This window comes from Pogoniulus pusillus, chromosome 2, assembly GCF_015220805.1.
Source record: "Pogoniulus pusillus isolate bPogPus1 chromosome 2, bPogPus1.pri, whole genome shotgun sequence".
Taxonomy (NCBI): domain Eukaryota; kingdom Metazoa; phylum Chordata; class Aves; order Piciformes; family Lybiidae; genus Pogoniulus; species Pogoniulus pusillus.
This window is the reverse complement of record NC_087265.1, coordinates 42,358,253-42,374,620: the sequence shown is the minus strand read 5'-3', so window position 1 is coordinate 42,374,620 and position 16,368 is coordinate 42,358,253. Positions and strand designations below refer to the sequence as shown.

Here is a 16,368-nt window from a genome sequence, read left to right as displayed (position 1 = left end):
ACAGACAGTGTGAATGGGAGGAAAAACTTCCAAAATCAGTAAACAAATGAGAAACTAAGTGATAGGTATTTGCTTGTCAATCTTGTAATTTGAAGAGGATCTTAAACTGCTTGTCCTCTTAAGAGCAGCAGCATAAACAAGAACTCATCTCCTCCTTAAAAGAACTTTCTCTCAACAAAAAGATTACAGAAGGGCTTGGGTCAGCATGGGAAAGGCAGTTTGATTGAAGAGACCTTTTCCCTTTCTTGAGTCTTCTTGCCTAGCTGAATGCATATTGCCATTATAGTTTAGGTAAATAAAAAAATAATGGAAAACCACAGAAACTGCTAGAAAATGCTAGAATTTGTAAACTACTTAATACTGTGAAGTAGGTGTGGGATCTACTTTCAGTGGGACAGTCACTCTCAGTTCCAAGTGTCTGGGGAAACCAGCCTTACCTGGCAGAGCTGGCAAAGGCAGTCTGATAGTAAGTACTGAAGAGCCACATTTCATGGCTCTTGCTTCATGGTTGTATCTTCTGTGTGATTCTGCCTCAACCCATAAAAAACACACACATCTGCTTCATTTATCTCTTGCAGCTGAAAGGCAGAGAGAGTGGGTAATTATATGAGGGGGAAGAAAAAGATAGTCTTTTTCAAGGTTCATGTCTTCAGACAAGTCAAGCGAATAAAGTAACGCAGTTGGCATTTATATTTGAAACAGCAAAATGAATTTTTTTTGAATCTTGTAATTATTTTCTCAAGTTTGGCAGAAAAATTGGATCTAGGATCTTCAAATCAGATTCTCTGTTGTCACTCATCATCTTTGCAATCATGCGGCGTTTTGACTGCTGTCCTACAAGGCGTATTGGAAATTGGTATTCCACAAAGTCAATTATAGTTCTGAGTCAGTAAGAAGTAATCAATTTGTCTGATCTGATTGTCTAGTGCCATCTTTTATTTTAGCTGTGTATGGATGACAAAAACTGGAGGGGTTAATAAATAGTGGAGAAAAGCTGACCAGTGATTTTGTTCTTTCTGTGTTAGCTAGTCAAGAACTAGAGGCCCATTGTGCTGGCTCCGTGCAGGCTGGATGGGTGGGCAGAGGCCAATGGGATGAGATTTAACAAGGCCAAGTGCAGGGTTATGCAATTTGGCCACAACAACCCCAAGCAGCGCTATAGGCTGGGGACTGAGTGGCTGAAGAGCAGCCAGGAGGAAAGGGACCTGGGGGTACTGATAGAAGCTGAAGATGAGCCAGCAGTGTGCCCAGGTGGCCAAGAGAGCCAATGGCATCCTGGCCTGGATCAGGAACAGTGTGGCCAGTAGGACAAGGGAGGTTATTCTTCCCCTGTACTCAGCACTGGTCAGGCCACACCTTGAGTCCTGTGTCCAGTTCTGGGCCCCTCAATTCAAGAAAGATGTTGAGGTGCTGGAACATGTCCAGAGAAGGGCAACAAAGCTGATGAGGGGCCTGGAGCACAAATCCTGTGAGGAGAGGTTGAGGGAGCTGGGCCTGTTTAGCCTGGAGAAGAGGAGGCTCAGGGGTGATCTTATTACTGTCTACAACTACCTGAAAGGGCATTGTAGCCAGGTGGGGGTTGGTCTCTTCTCCCAGGCAACCAGCAATAGAACAAGGTGACACAGTCTCAAGTTGTGCCAGGGTAGGTATAGGCTGGATGTTAGGAGGAAGGTCTTCACAGAGAGAGTGATTGGCATTGGAATGGGCTGCCCAGAGAGGTGGTGGAGGCACCATCCCTGGGGGTCTTCAAGAAAAGCCTGGCTGAGGCACTTAGTGCCATGGTCTAGTTGATTGGTTAGGGCTGGGTGATAGGTTGGACTGGCTGCTCTTGGAGGTCTCTTCCAACCTGGTTGATTCTATGATTCTAAGAGCACCACCACCAAAACAGTTGTTTCGTTTATGGTGTCATTTAGAGCTGTTGTGAGTTAGAATTGCTGAGACAGAAACAGCAGAGCTGAAGATGTGCTTAGGACTATTCAGTGATGGCAAAGAAATGAGTGCTATTTAGGTATTTAAAGATTTGTGATTTGTGACTATTCATTATTTGTTCTTTCTGTAGATTTCCTTCTGGTAGAAAGCGTGGCACAAGATTGTGAGCATGTTTGATCTTTGTGTGCTTTATCATCAGTGATGTAGCTGTCTTAAAATTAAAGATAGCAGTTAGTAACAAAATATGAATGCATAGTGACTAGCAGAGAAACAAAAAGAATACATAATTTAGGTTCTAAAATAAAACTGGGAAAAAAAACTCACTTCCATTACCAATTACTACATTGCTTGTAATTGGGGCTAGTCAGGCACAATTGTTTTCAACTTAGGAAATAGAAACAGTAAAAAATTTGTATAATACCCTTAAATTTGATCTAGATGGAGAACAAGCCATTAGCTTAACAGGAAAGAATTGTGATTAAGTCTTCATAAACCTCCTAATACTGTTTTGTCCATCCTCTCTCTTTAAAGTAGCTGACTTCAAATGCATGAATCTGAGGGGAGTGAAGAAACATCTCTCACGCCACTCTTTCCTTGCAGCCTTTTGCACAATGACTCAAATGGTTACTTTCCACTCAAACCCAGTTTCTGACTCAGCCTACAGGAGGGGCAACAGTGATATTAGGAGCAAAGGGTGATTGTGCAACAGAAAAGTGATGGAGGCATCAGCTCTTACAGCAGAGCACATTTGGGCTCCAGGAGAACCACAAGGCTGTGGGCACAGCAGTTCCCAGTGACCTACACTGGGACTGCAGGGCACCTATTCTCCCCTATGTCCTCCCTCCCTCTTTTCTCTCCTCCATCACACCAACACTTTTGTGTGCCTGATAGTAAGGGAGAAGTGTCATAAACACAGAAATCTTTACTCTCTGCTTAATTTTATGCTGCTTTGGGTGAAAATTGGCTTTCTGGATAGGACCAGCACAGTTGGCAGAACCGAGCCTGGATGTGAGATTTAAGGAGGGGATGGACCACAGTGATTCTGGTAGAGGCTGCTGTGAAGCGTCTGCAGCCTTAAATGTCTGACCTGCAGGCAAAGCTCTACCAGGTCTGTCGGCTGTGGACGGAGGCTCTCCTGCCGCCAACCTGGCATTTCTGCAAGGCTGCATCAGCTGCAGGGGAAGCAGAGGGACAGCTGGCAGGGGGTCATATTGTCAGGCCACCTTGCAGCTCTGTTTCCATTCACTGTTTAAATTAGCAATGCATCTATCTGATTTCTATCTTCCATGTTTAAATGCAGACTTTTGTCATGTAATACACATACAGATCCAGGCAATTATGTGTTTCCCTCCCTCTTCTTCCCCATCATGTTGTCTTAATTGTGTTCAGAGCCAGTCTAGATAAGAGATTTTCAGCTTGTGGTCTGCAAGCTGCCAGGTTCTGGCAGCTATTACAAATCAATCTGGGAAACCAACCTAAGAAAAGCCTGTTGTCACTAGCTGCACAAAGTTCCTCATCTTGACTGGGAAAACTGTAAGGGCCCCTCAAGATAAAGGATCCTAACAACCACCACCCCTTCTGTTTCTCCTGATTTAGTTCACAGTCTGCTGAGTATCAGTGTTAGTTGCTGCTGATTCCAGGGCAGCACTAGAAAAGCAATTGTCAACAAAACTGTAACAGTAGGTTTCTGCCATTTCTTAAACTGTAAATGTAGAACTACTGCTCCGCAGCAGTCCTGGGCCTATGGAATGGCCCTCTTGTCTTCCTAATGTACTGGTCCAAACTGAAGGAGGAAAAGGAAAAGCAGGAGATTGCCTGGCTAGAGCTCCTGAATGCTGTTCAATCTGACTTAGTGTTTCAGTCAGTATTCTAGAAGGGCTGCCTTTTGTGTTTTGTCCCTCTGGACAGGACATACATTCCTTTCCCCAAGACAATCTCCTAGACTGACTGTCATGGAGAAGCTGAAGATTCCTATATTATTGCAGGAATAATGGGTTTTAAAATGTAAAGTAGCTGAGAATACTCTGTGTGTATTCAGTATATCCTGGCAAGCTGGTTTGGATTACAGTAATTAAACTTCTCTGGAACAGCAAACATTTTCACACTGTGATTCGCTTAACATAGCACAACAGTCCTTATCCTTTATACAGCCCACAGAGAGTCACTGAAGAGTCAGTTAAGCCAAAGAAGGTTTTGAGATTGTGTTTAAAAAGAAGGTGAGTGGTTGACAGATGGCAGGGACAGAATTTCAGCTAGACGAAGCAATATTTTTAGTGATGATGTGAAAATTAGTGCCAACATTAAGGAGAAATAGGAGAAAGAGGATAAATTACAGAATACATACAATAGGTCCCTTTCCATTTCACAAGGAGAGGGCTGGTTCTGTGATATTCCTAAAAGCCAGACATCACAGATTTTACACAGCTTGGGCTACATACTGAGAGGTAAAAAGAGGTCATCTCTTTCAGAAACATACTATGGTGAATTGGGATGTAAAGAGATGTGGTTAGCGAAGGAAAATGTCAGGCAGAGTAATTTCACCTCTCTGTATCAGTCTTGGGTTAATTATTGCAGTGTTCTATATGCATTTGTGGAACTGTTGGGTTTTTTTTTTCTCAAGTTACAACAAGATTCATTTAGCAACAGAAGCAGCTTGGAGTATGTTAAGAAATGTCTGTCCCTCAGTACTTATAGGGAAGAAATTACAAACAATGAGAAAAAAATATGAAGAGGCCTGGTTTAAACAGTAGCAAGTTAGGCAGCCACAAGCTCTGTAGGAAGTTAGAAGGAGGGAAGAAGCAGATTTCCAAATGCAAATATTTACTGTTTCCCAATGCTAATTATATTTTGTTTAGATCAGCAGGAATTAATAGTATTATTCCTTAACTGTATTCTTGGGGAATGCCTACTGTTCACACAGATGCACATTACCTCAGTGTTTGTATCTTATTTACTGATTATGCTCATTGCATTACAGAATTAATTTGAAAATTGAGGCATATTAATCTGTGTTGTTCAGAACTAAATTTTCATTCCAAATGTCTTGGTATGGTTTTTGCCAATACAATTACTACCACTAAATTATCTGAAGAACACTAAATGAACTGATTAACTAATACAGCAGTTATTGAGTTTCATTTCATGTTAGTTAAACATGTGAGACCACAGTTTTACTGTAGAAGAAAAAGAGAAGCCCTTATCCTTCATAGTGAGTATTTCCTCCTTGACTTTGCCCTTTGTTGAATAAGACAATGATGTGCCTTCATAGCAGGAGAAGATAATGATGCTGATGGGCTGTCCTTATAAGATACATGTTGTTCCTTGTGACCAGATCCTTTCTGGTTTTGTTAGATTTATCTGGTCATGAAGGCTCAGTGTAGTTAGCAGGGCTGTGACAGTGCTAACCTGCTCCAGTCAGGGACAGGAACTGTGTTTTGCATCAGAAGCATTAGGAAGAAGTACTGTACCCTAACAAGGCTGACATCCAGTTTTGAAAAGCACCTGTGTGGTCGAGAGACTTGGATGAGTCAGAATAGGTAGCAAATTAAGCACATGAGCACTCTCCACTTTGCCAAGCCTTTTGTAGACCTTGTGAGAAATAGAAGTCTTAAAGAAGGTAAGATATTTTGGTGGATATTTACCAAGAGCAGAATGCTTGTCTTTTCCACTGATGGACAAATACAGAAATCAAACAGGAGTGCTTGAATGTCTTTTTATGTTTATGACAGAAGAATTAAAGCTGTTGAAGTAAAGAAATACTTGGCTGAAAGAAGAATGGTTTTGCTTTAAAAAAAATGTTCTGATCTACCCCATCAGTATGATAATTCTTTGTTTACTTTCAAATACTACAGAAACAACCACTTGCTTTTTTTAAGGAAAAGTAGTCTATGTAATAGAAAAAATCGTGACAGATCATTAAAAATCTCCTGTGCAGTAGGATAACAAAAGGTGTTGCACTAGATATTGTTAGGTTATTCCTTCTCAGGTTTTCTTTTAGCAAGAATTTGTTTCTGAAAAGGATGACAGGAAGAGGAAGAATAAGAAAGAGCTGGGGCTCTTGAGCTTGGAGAAGAGGAGACTGAGAGGTGACCTCATCAATGTTTATAAATACGTAAAGGGTGAGTGCCAGGAGGATGGAGTCAGGCTCTGCTTGGTGATGCCTGATGACAGGACAAGGGGCAGTGGGTGGAAGTTGAGGCATAGGATGTTTCATGTAAACATGAGGAGGATTTTTTTCACTGTGAGGGTGACAGAACACTGGAACAGGCTGCCCAGAGGGGTTGCAGAGTCTCCCTCTCTGGAGATATTCACAACCTGCCTGCACACATTCCTATGTGATCTGATATAGGTGATCCTGCTCTGGCAGGGGGGGTTGGACTGGGTGATCTTTTGATGTCCCTTCCAGCCCCTGCCATTCTGTGATTCTGTGAAATAGATAAGGCAGTTGGAATAAGAGTCAGATGCGCTGAGTGTTTCTCATTTCTTGTACATTCACACAATGCACTGTCCTGGACTTGGAGAAGGAACATGGAATCACCAAAAAAAACCACAAAATGGATTTAAATTAACTTCTCTTCCCACCTAGACAGAGGCTTTACCTTGTTGCTGACCTCCCCAGGTAATTCAGGCTGCATCACCTTTGCTGCTGTCTAGCCCTGTCTCACTGTAATGACTTTCCCTTTCTGCATTAAGGATCATTACAAAATACTCAGAATGGCTTTGTAGACACTAAGATTCTCAGGATTTCAGTTGCAGCATTCATCAGTGTTTCAGTTCCTTGTTCTTGTCACTTGTCTGAAATGTTAATATATTCTGTTGTCCCCATTTTACAGACAGAGAAGTTGGAGTACTCAGAGTTGAGGTTACATAATACATAAACTGCTGTCACCTAGGAGACAGTAGTGCTTGGCTTACTTGAGTGGCATTTTTATTATACTAAAGTCAAAAGTCTTGTCATTGGTTTTAGTAGATTCACAATTTCACCTTCTAATTCACACTCCATCCAGTTTTGGGCATAAAACAGTTTCATCTATAATGTCATCACCTAATCCTTAGAGGGCAGTTCTGGCATCTGAGTGTAATCAAAGCATAGGGGAGTCCTGTGTGCAGAAGTCAGAAACAGAAGTGAACTAAGTCCTCCAGAAGCTAATTATCTTTCCTTTCCCTTCAGTTTGCCATTTGAATAGTTGCTGTGTACCTGTGTGATAGGTGAAAGGCAAATCTTGAAAGCAGTAACTTTTCTGCCCAACATTTATTGTACTTTTTTGTTTCCTCTATATTTCGTTTCTCAAGAAGTAAACAAGCTCAGGTAAACATAGCCATTAAAACCACAGATAACTAAGAAACAAGTAAAGGATACCAAGCTAGGAGCAGGTGTTGATCCGTTGGAGGGTAGGAGAGCCCTGCAGAGGGACCTTGACAGGCTGGATGGGCAGAGACCAACGGGATGAGATTTAATAAGGCCAAGTGCAGGGTTCTACACTTTGGCCACAACAACCCCAAGCAGCACTACAGGCTGGGGACAGAGTGGCTGGAGAGCATCCAGGAAGAAAGGGACCTGGGGGTGCTGGTAGATAGTAGCTGAAGATGAGCCAGCAGTGTGCCCAGGTGGCCAAGAGAGCCAATGGCATCCTGGTCTGTATCAGGAACAGTGTGGCCAGTAGGACAAGGGAGGTTATTCTTCCCCTGTACTCAGCCCTGCTCAAGCCACACTGTGAATGCTATGACCAGTTCTGGGCTCCTCAATTCAGGAGAGATGTTGAGATACTGGAATGTGTCCAGAGAATGGTGAGATGCCTGGAACACAGCCCTGTGAGGAGAGGCTGAGGGAGCTGGGGGTGTTTAGCCTGAAGAGGAGACTCAGGGGTGACCTCATTGCTGTCTACAAGTATCTGAAGTGAGGCTGTAGCCAGCTGGGGGTTGGTCTCTTCTCCCAGGCAAGCAGCAACAGAGCAAGGGGACACAGTCTCAAGTTATGCTGGGAGGAGGTCTAGGCTGGATGTTGGGAGGAAGTTGTTGCCATAGGGAGTGACTGGCATTGGAATGGGCTGCCCAGGGAGGTGGTGGAGTCGCTGTCCCTGGAGGTGTTCAAGCAAAGCCTGGCTGAGGCACTTAGTGCCATGGTCTAGTTAATTGGGTAGGGCTGGGTGCTGGATTGGAGTGGATGATCTTGGAGGTCTCTTCCAGCCTGGTTGATTCTATGAATTCTTATGAGAGACAATACATATGAAAAAAAGCAGCCTTATTCTTTTATAGCTGAAAAAAAAAACCTGGCTTAAAATTGCTTATGCCAGCCATAGTCACACCTCTATCAGAATATGAGGAATGCTCACAGCAGAGTTAGCATTTTCTGACATTTTATTCAAAGCATGCAGTGTAGTTATAGCAGCTGTTTCATTGTAGCAGGGAAGTAGAAAAATGACAGGAAAATAAGACATTATTAGCCATGTTCTAGGGGGTTTTGTGCAGTGGTCATAGTCTGTTTCAATATTCTTTTTCCCTTTGACATTCACAGCGAAGTATCATTTTTGGTAATGGCTGAATCATTTTGTGTTAAAAGGACAGACATTTACAGTTTGTCAAAGAAACACTGTAGAAGTGTTAATAATGCAATTTCAATTTAACTTTCTGAAATAAATTCACTGCACTGATTGTATTTGGGAATTTAAAGGGACACATTTTCCTGTTGATGCTAGTAATACATGTAGATTACCCAAGAAAAGCAATTTGAGGATATATTTTCAAATACAGTTTAGTCTTCACTTTGTATTAAAGAATAAAGGTTTTTAAAACAGTCGTCATTACTCTGAGTATTGTGATAGTAGCCCATTTGCTGTCAGCATTCAAAGGGTTTTACAAAGATAGACATTATTAGTATTCCTCTCCTCAAGAAGGGGAAATGAAACACAGTGTGATTACGTGATTTGGGCAAGGTGTGCAGGCAGAAAAAAATAGTAAAATCAGGCTGTCTTAACCAATGGTTCTGACAGTTTCTACTAGGCTCACGTGCTTGGTTTGGGTAGAATCAAGCAGGCTGGAAGAGACCTCTGAGATCATCCAGTCCAACCTATCACCCAGTCCTATCCAGTCAACTAGACCATGGCACTGAGTGCCTCATCCATTTTTTCCTTGAACACCTCCAAGGGTGGCAACTCCACCACTTTCTTGGGCAGCCCATTCCAATGGCAAATCACTCTCTGTGTGAAGAACTTCCTCCCTGTAGAGGGACCTTGACAGGCTGGATGGGTGCCAGAGGCTAATGGGATGAGATTTAACAAGGCCAAGTGCAGAGTTCTGCACTTTGGCCACAACAACCCCAAGCAGAGCTACAGGCTGGAGGCAGAGTGGCTGGAGAGCAGCCAGGCAGAAAGGTACCTGGGGGTACTGATAGATAGTAGCTGAACATGAGCCAGCAGTGTGCCCAGGTGGCCAAGAGAGCCAATGGCATCCTGGCCTGGATCAGGAGCAGTGTGGCCAGTAGGACAAGGGAGGTTATTCTTCCCCTGTGTTCAACACTGATCAGGCCACACCTTGAGTGCTGTGTCCAGTTCTGGGCTCCTCAATTCAAGAGAGATGTTGAGATACTGGAATGTGTCCAGAGAAGGGCAACAGAGCTGGTGAGAGGCCTGGAACACAGCCCTGTGAGGAGAGGCTGAGGGAGCTGGGGGTGTTTAGCCTGGATAAGAGGAGGCTCAGGAGTGACCTCATTGCTGTCTACTACTACCTGTAGGGTGGTTGTAGCCAGGTGTGGGGGTTGGTCTCTTCTCCCAGGCAAGCAGCAACAGAGCAAGGGGACTCAGTCTCAAGGTGTGGTGGGAGAGATCTAGTCTGGATGTTAGGAGGAAGTTCTTCCCAGAGTGATTGCCATTGGAGGTGGTAGAGTTGCCATCCCTGGAGGTGTTTCAGAAAAGCCTGGCTGAGGCACTTAGTGCCATGGTCTAGATGACTGGAGAGGGCTGGGTGCTAGGTTGGACTGGATGTCCTTGGAGGTCTCTTCCAACCTGGTTGATTCTATGATTCTGACACATTTGTGATGTAACTGAGCTCTTTCAGGATGAAAGAAGGATGCGAAAGGATCAGAAGAACAGAAGGGGGAGATGTGTGGGAGGACTGTGGGAAATTTTGGGGATTTAGTTTTGTGTTGCTGACTGGCTATACTTCCACAAATACTGTGAGGATGTACTTCCTATGTTTTATTTCCTCATGTGAACCAGGTGGGGCACTGTCAGCCTTTCAGGTGTATACATGGATATTCAAGCACAGTAGTCATTAATGGCAGTCGTGAGAAGTCATCAGGAGTCATTTGGAAACAGTAAGAGCTAAAGATCCTCTGCTTCCTGGAATACACTTAGAAGAATCAAATGCCTTGGGCCTGACTCAAAACTCATTTAGCCAATGAGAGATTTCCAAGTGACTTTAGTGGGATTTGGACTTAGGCCCTACACAACCAACAGCAGTAAATACTGAGTATGTAAAACAAACAGGCCTCCCAGCAATGTGCCTCTTTCTGCTGTCACCTTTTGACTTGTGCAGCTTTTGTCCTTTGTTTCTTCTGGATCCCCTGCCAGCCAGCAGGAAAAGATGTCACTTGTGGCTCCTTTCCATGCCCTAGCTGGAAATAAAGGGATCAACAGTAGTGCACAGGTTCATCTGATCACCCTGGTAACCTCACATGCCACGTTTAACTCAAAAAATACTTAACCTTGTTCTGTGTTCAGAGATGAGCTACTCTGAGGCCATGGGAAAAACATGCTTCTTTGAGTTTGGTTTTATCTCATCTTAGTCCTTTGCAATATAGGTTTCCTAAGTTAACATTTGAGAGGAGTAAGTTAGGTCTCCACCATTTGATTCTAGATCGACAGCATCCTTTTGTATGTAAAGGCTCAGAAAAAGAAATCCTTTGACAGCTATTTAACAAGGGAATAGAAAAAAAATATTCTTACAGAGACATTCAGGGATTTTATTTATCTGAATCAAGTAACTTGACAGATACAGACCTCATGTTAGTTCTCTGTTATTGCTGTTCATTGTGTTATTTATTTGTTTGCATATGGCTTGCTCAGTGATGTAAAAAGTACAGAAATAAAGGCAGCCCTTGCCCTATAGTTTGTAATTGAAGGCCCATTTCTGCAGAGATGAGATGTGTGCATAAATCACACACATGAATAGTCTCATTTAAAACTATGGTATTGCTCTCATGCATAAATATTTGAAGATTCAAAGGAATAGAGGGCAATTTTTTTTACTTTTCTTGCTTCACCCCAATTTAAATAGGGACTTTGTGATTGGCTTTGTGAAGGATTTGGTTGTATGGCACATATGTAAACTCATACATTTACTAAGTTAGGCAAATCACTCTCACAGAGAGAGTGATTTGCCATTGGAATGGGCTGCCCAGGGAGGTGGTGGAGTCACTGTCCCTGAAGGTGTTCAAGCAAAGCCTGGCTGAGGGACTTAGTGCCATGGTCTAGTTGATTGGCCAGGGCTGGGTTCTAGGTTGGACTGGATGATCTTGGAGGTCTCCTCCAACCTGGTTGATTCTATGGTTCTGTGATGTTTGTGCTGAAAGCCACTTTAATCACCATTTTTCTGCTTCCCCTACTACACCTGCAGCTTCCCCTTCTCTACCTTCCAGAGTCATAGGGAATCATGGAATCATATTTCCACTGGAAAAGACCTTTGAGATCATAGAGTCAAACAATTGCCTAACTCTGCCAAGTCTGATGCAAACCCATGACCCTTAACAGCACATCTTTGTGTGTCTTTTAAACACCTCTGGGGATGATCCTGGGGAGTTTATTCCAGTGTTTGATAACCCTTTGAGTTTCTTCTAATATTCAGTCTAAACCTCTCTACATGCAACTTGATGCCATTTAGGCCATTTCCTCTCATTGTATGACTTGCTACAAGGGAGTAGAGACTGACATCCACCATACAACCTCCTTTCAGGTAATTGTAGAGTGCAAGGTTTCCTTTCAGCCTCCTTTTCTCCAAACTAGCTGACTCCAGTTCCCTCAGCCACTCCTCATAAGACTTGTGCTCTATATCCTTCACCAGCTCTATTGCCCTCCTCTGGGCACTCTCGAGCAACTCAGTGTCCTTGTTGTAGTGAGAGACCCAAAACTGAACACAGTACTCAAGGTATGGCCTCACCAGTGTTTAGTACAGGGGCACAATCACTTCTCTACTCCTGCTGGCCACACTATTCCTGATACAGGCCTTCTTGACCACCTGAGCACAGTGCTGGCTTGTATTGAAAGCTGTCTGTCAACCAGCACCCTGAGGTTGTTTTCTACTGGGCAGCTCTCCAGCCACTCTTTCCCAAGCCTGTAGCATTGCATAGGGTTGTTGTGACACAAGTGGAGGACAAGGCACTTGACCTTGTTGAGTCTCATACAGCAGGCTATAGCTCATTGATCCAGCCTGTCCAAGTCCCTGTGTAGAGCCTTCCTATCCTCAGGAAGGTAAACATTCCCTCCCAGTTTATAGTGGCACCTGCAAACTTACTGAAGTTATGTGAGGGCTTATATGCACCTTCTCTCGTTCAGGGAGGATCAGCAGCAGATTGCAGAATCTCTGTGTGTCCTAGTTGGAAGTGGGCATGACATAGCTGAAGCTCGAGGTGGTAGTGCTGTGTTGCAACACTTCTGGGGACCGATTGTTTCTGGGAGGGGTATTGTGTTTCTGTGTTACTTTTAATTTGTATGTAACTGTATGTACTTGTGTATATCTGCTTGTGTATTGTGCTGAGGTGTAAATACAGCTTCATTCTTAAGTTCCAGCTCAGCTGAGTCTAGTCTGGGTAATTTCACAAGAGTGGGGGGGGGGGGGGGGCAGGTAATACCCAAACCATCACACTTTGCTAGTAATTGTTTTCAAAATATCCTTTTCCAACTGATTTTGCACCTATTTTGTAAGAATTTAATCTGCCTTCTGCAGAATAGAGTATCTTATGAGAAAGCACCAAAGTCTTAGAAAGGGTTGAAAAACCTACTGTTTTTTCCCCTAATCTATCAGTGTTGCTACAGTCATGTGAAGGAGTTAGATCGTGTGCCAGGGTGTGTTAATCTAGATACTTCATGTGACACCTGTGATTTTTCAGCCTGTTCTTTCCCAGGTGTTTATAAATGGACTTTTTCTAGGAAAACAAGTTAAGCTGCCATGTTTTAGTTTTTCATCTTCTCCCATAGTTCCATCTTCTGATGCCTTACTTAGTCCCCAGGATTTCTTGGAAGTGACTGCAGTGGTTCTGGGGTGGATGCTGACAGTTCTGAGATAGCTGCAGCCATCTGAATTTATAGAATGGTAGAATGATTTAGATTGGAAAGGACCTCAAGGATCATCCAGTTCCAACCCCCTGCCATAGGCAGGGACACCTCCCACTAGAACAGGTCGCTCAAGTCCTCATCCAAACTGACCTTGAACACCTCCAGGGAGGGAGCATCTACAGATTCCCTGGGCAACCTGTTCCAGTGTCTCAACACCCTCACTGTAAAGAACTTCTTCCTAACATCTAGTTTGAATCTCCCCTCTTCAAGTTTAAACCCATTGCCCCTTGTCCTGTCATTACAACTACCTGAAGGGAAGTTGTAGCCAGGTGGGGGGTGGTCTCTTCTCCCAGACAACTAACAACAGAACGAGGGGACACAGTCTCAAGTTGTGCCAGGGGAAGTATAGGCTGGATGTTAGGAGGAAGTTCTTGCCAGAGAGAGTGATTGGCATTGGAATGGGCTGCCCACAGAGGTGGTGGAGGTCCCTGGAGGTGTTCAAGAAAAGCCTGGCTGAGGCACTTGGTGCCATGGTCTAGTTGACTGGTTAGGGCTGGGTACTAGGTTGGACTGACTGATCTTGGAGGTCTCTTCCAACCTGGTTGATTCTATGATTCTACAAGACCTTGTCAATAGTCCCTCTCTAGCCTCCCTGTAGGTCCCCTTCAGATACTGGAAGGCCACTGCAAGGTATCCTCGAAGCTTTCTCTTCTCCATGCTGAAGAGCTGCAACTCTTGTAGCCTGTCCTCGTAGCAGAGATGCTTCAGCCTTCTGATCATCTTCATGGCCCTCCTCTGGACTTGTTCTAACAGTTCCATGTTCTTCTTGTGTTGGGGGCTCCAGAACTGCACACAGTACCATTTCTTGAAGCTCTTACAAGTTTCCTCCATTAAATTCTACCAATCCAGCCAATCTGAAAATAGCTATCTTATCTAATATTTTCTCATCTATTCTTTTGCTTTCATGCTGAGATTTAAGTCCTGTCAGTCTGCTTCTTAGCATGTTAGCCTTCTCTCTGCCACTGCTCTTTCCAATGCATACAGACACAAAAAATAAACTGCTTCTGCCTTCTTGAATTATCTGTCAGTAGATTTTCCTCTGTTGAACAGTAGATCAACACTTTTTACTTTCTGTGTTTTATTAACAATGTTTTCATGGAGTATTTTTTTGTACCTCTTGATGTTTCTTGGCAGACCTCTCTCATTTTTCCCCTTTTCTAATTCTACCCTTCATTATTAAATTTGAGGTTTTGTACTTGCCTTTTGTAAACCACCTACTTTCTCCTTTCTGTGCATTTTCTTTTTGTGTTTCAGTGCAGAGCTCTTTTCTTTAAACTGCCTCTTTACTATGCCTTCTGGCTCTGTGCTGTTACGTATTGTATGTGTGGTTAGTATTGCTTCATTAAGTAATTACTAGCTCTCTTTAATATCTTTTTACCTTTCACTTGCTCCTCCCTGAACTGCTTCAGGAATGCAGCTGTCAGTATTTTGGTTTTATGGAAGATTTTCTTCCTAGTCCATTGTTTCTACTTTGATGTTCTAACTCCCTTCTGTAAAGTTCTGACACTGGATCATTTCACGATCACCTTCACCCAAGTTATATTCTGTCTGCAACTGATCTTTCTGTGTTGGTCAGGATCAAATGTAGGTGAAGAAGCCTTCCTGCTGCTTTCTGCAGATTGTTGTGCTGTGCCTTAGCTTTCACCTTGTTTTTTTGTTCTGTACTTTTTGACTGAGTCAGATTTCTTCTAAATGCTCTCTTTTATTCTGTTTCCATTAGGATGGAAGAATTATTGACAAATCTTCATCCATATTAATATTTTTTTTTCACCCATAGTTGTATGCATTTTTGTGGCAGCTTAATGGAAACTCTAAAGAATGAAAATACACATTCATTTTCACTAATCTATTCCTGTAAAAGTCTCTTACTTTTTTTTTTTGTCTTAAACACATTTTACCTCTCCTTTGAAGTATATTCCTAACTAGAGTTAAAATCTGCAAGCTAGGTAGGTTGTGTTTTATTGATTTAAAAAAAACCCAAACACTTTTCAGAATGTAGAATTTAAAAATATTCTTCATAATTACTTTGCTGCCTATTTAACCAACCATTTAAATATATATTTACCTTCAGTCGTATTGAAATTGATGTGGACCTGGAGTCCTTTAAAAAGAAAATATAAGCAAAAATGATTAGTACCGAGAGTGATATCTCTGACTTCATTGTTTATTTGTGTGTCTGTTTGAAACTGTTATTCAGTGGCTTTGTTTGCATTAGATGCATCTTTCAAAAGCTTCTGGCTATTATTAGCATGCTCTAAGTGCAGATTTAGACTAAGGCATGCTACACGCAGCTCCAGAAACCAAGAAATACTGAGGGACATTCAAATGCCCTTCTGGTGGGACTGAGATGTTTGTGGCTTTAAATGAGTCTTTATTAATGAGAAAAATCAGAAATCCCAATTTAATTGCATTGATTTGCTTTTTCTCAGACTTCTCGTAAGGTATAAGTAGAAATGAAAATCCATCTGCATTGTTTTCCATAAACAGATTTCTCTATTAGGATTATCTTACCTTTATTGATTTCTGTCATGTGCTGTCCTCATTTTCCCCTTGCCAGTTGACCTATAGTCTTCTGGTGCATTTGTAGCTCTTAGCACTATTTGATTACTACAAGGACTTTGTCATGCCATTAAAACTCGTGGGAGCTAATGCACAGATGCCCAACTTAAGAAAACCAATACCTGACAACACAACAGTTCGTGGCATGTGTTTCATTATGCTTCCAACCTGTCTGTCCTGCCTTTGAATAGTAAAAGGGTCTAAAAGGGGGAGAGAATTTCTGTACTGAGGGACTGAATAGCAGAGGCAGCCGTACATGGAGGAATGCTGTTGTGCTCGCTGTGGGTCAAGTGCAGCAAGCAGAAGAGCTATCTATGCCTGCATAGCCTTAGATCTGGTGTGATGTTTGGCCACTGCACACTTCATTAGTACTTTGGAATGTTTTAATGTGAATTTGTTATTCATCTTCACACATCACATCACTGTTTTAATTAAGAGCCAAGTTTGTCTTTAGGGCATCATCAAAGAGCCTTTTCTGGTCACATCCCCTGGGCAGAGCTTAGACTTACACATCGTTTGTTTTTACAGCTTCTTTGTTCTTTTTTTTTAGCCT

The 16,368-nt window shown here is 42.7% G+C and overlaps 1 protein-coding gene across 4 annotated transcripts in view; it reads left to right on the top strand.

Annotated features, from left to right (window-relative positions):
- Positions 1–16,368, top strand: part of RAPGEF4 (Rap guanine nucleotide exchange factor 4) — a 175,305-nt gene that overhangs the window by 96,164 nt on the left and 62,773 nt on the right. The gene's annotated exons all lie outside the window — the stretch shown is intronic.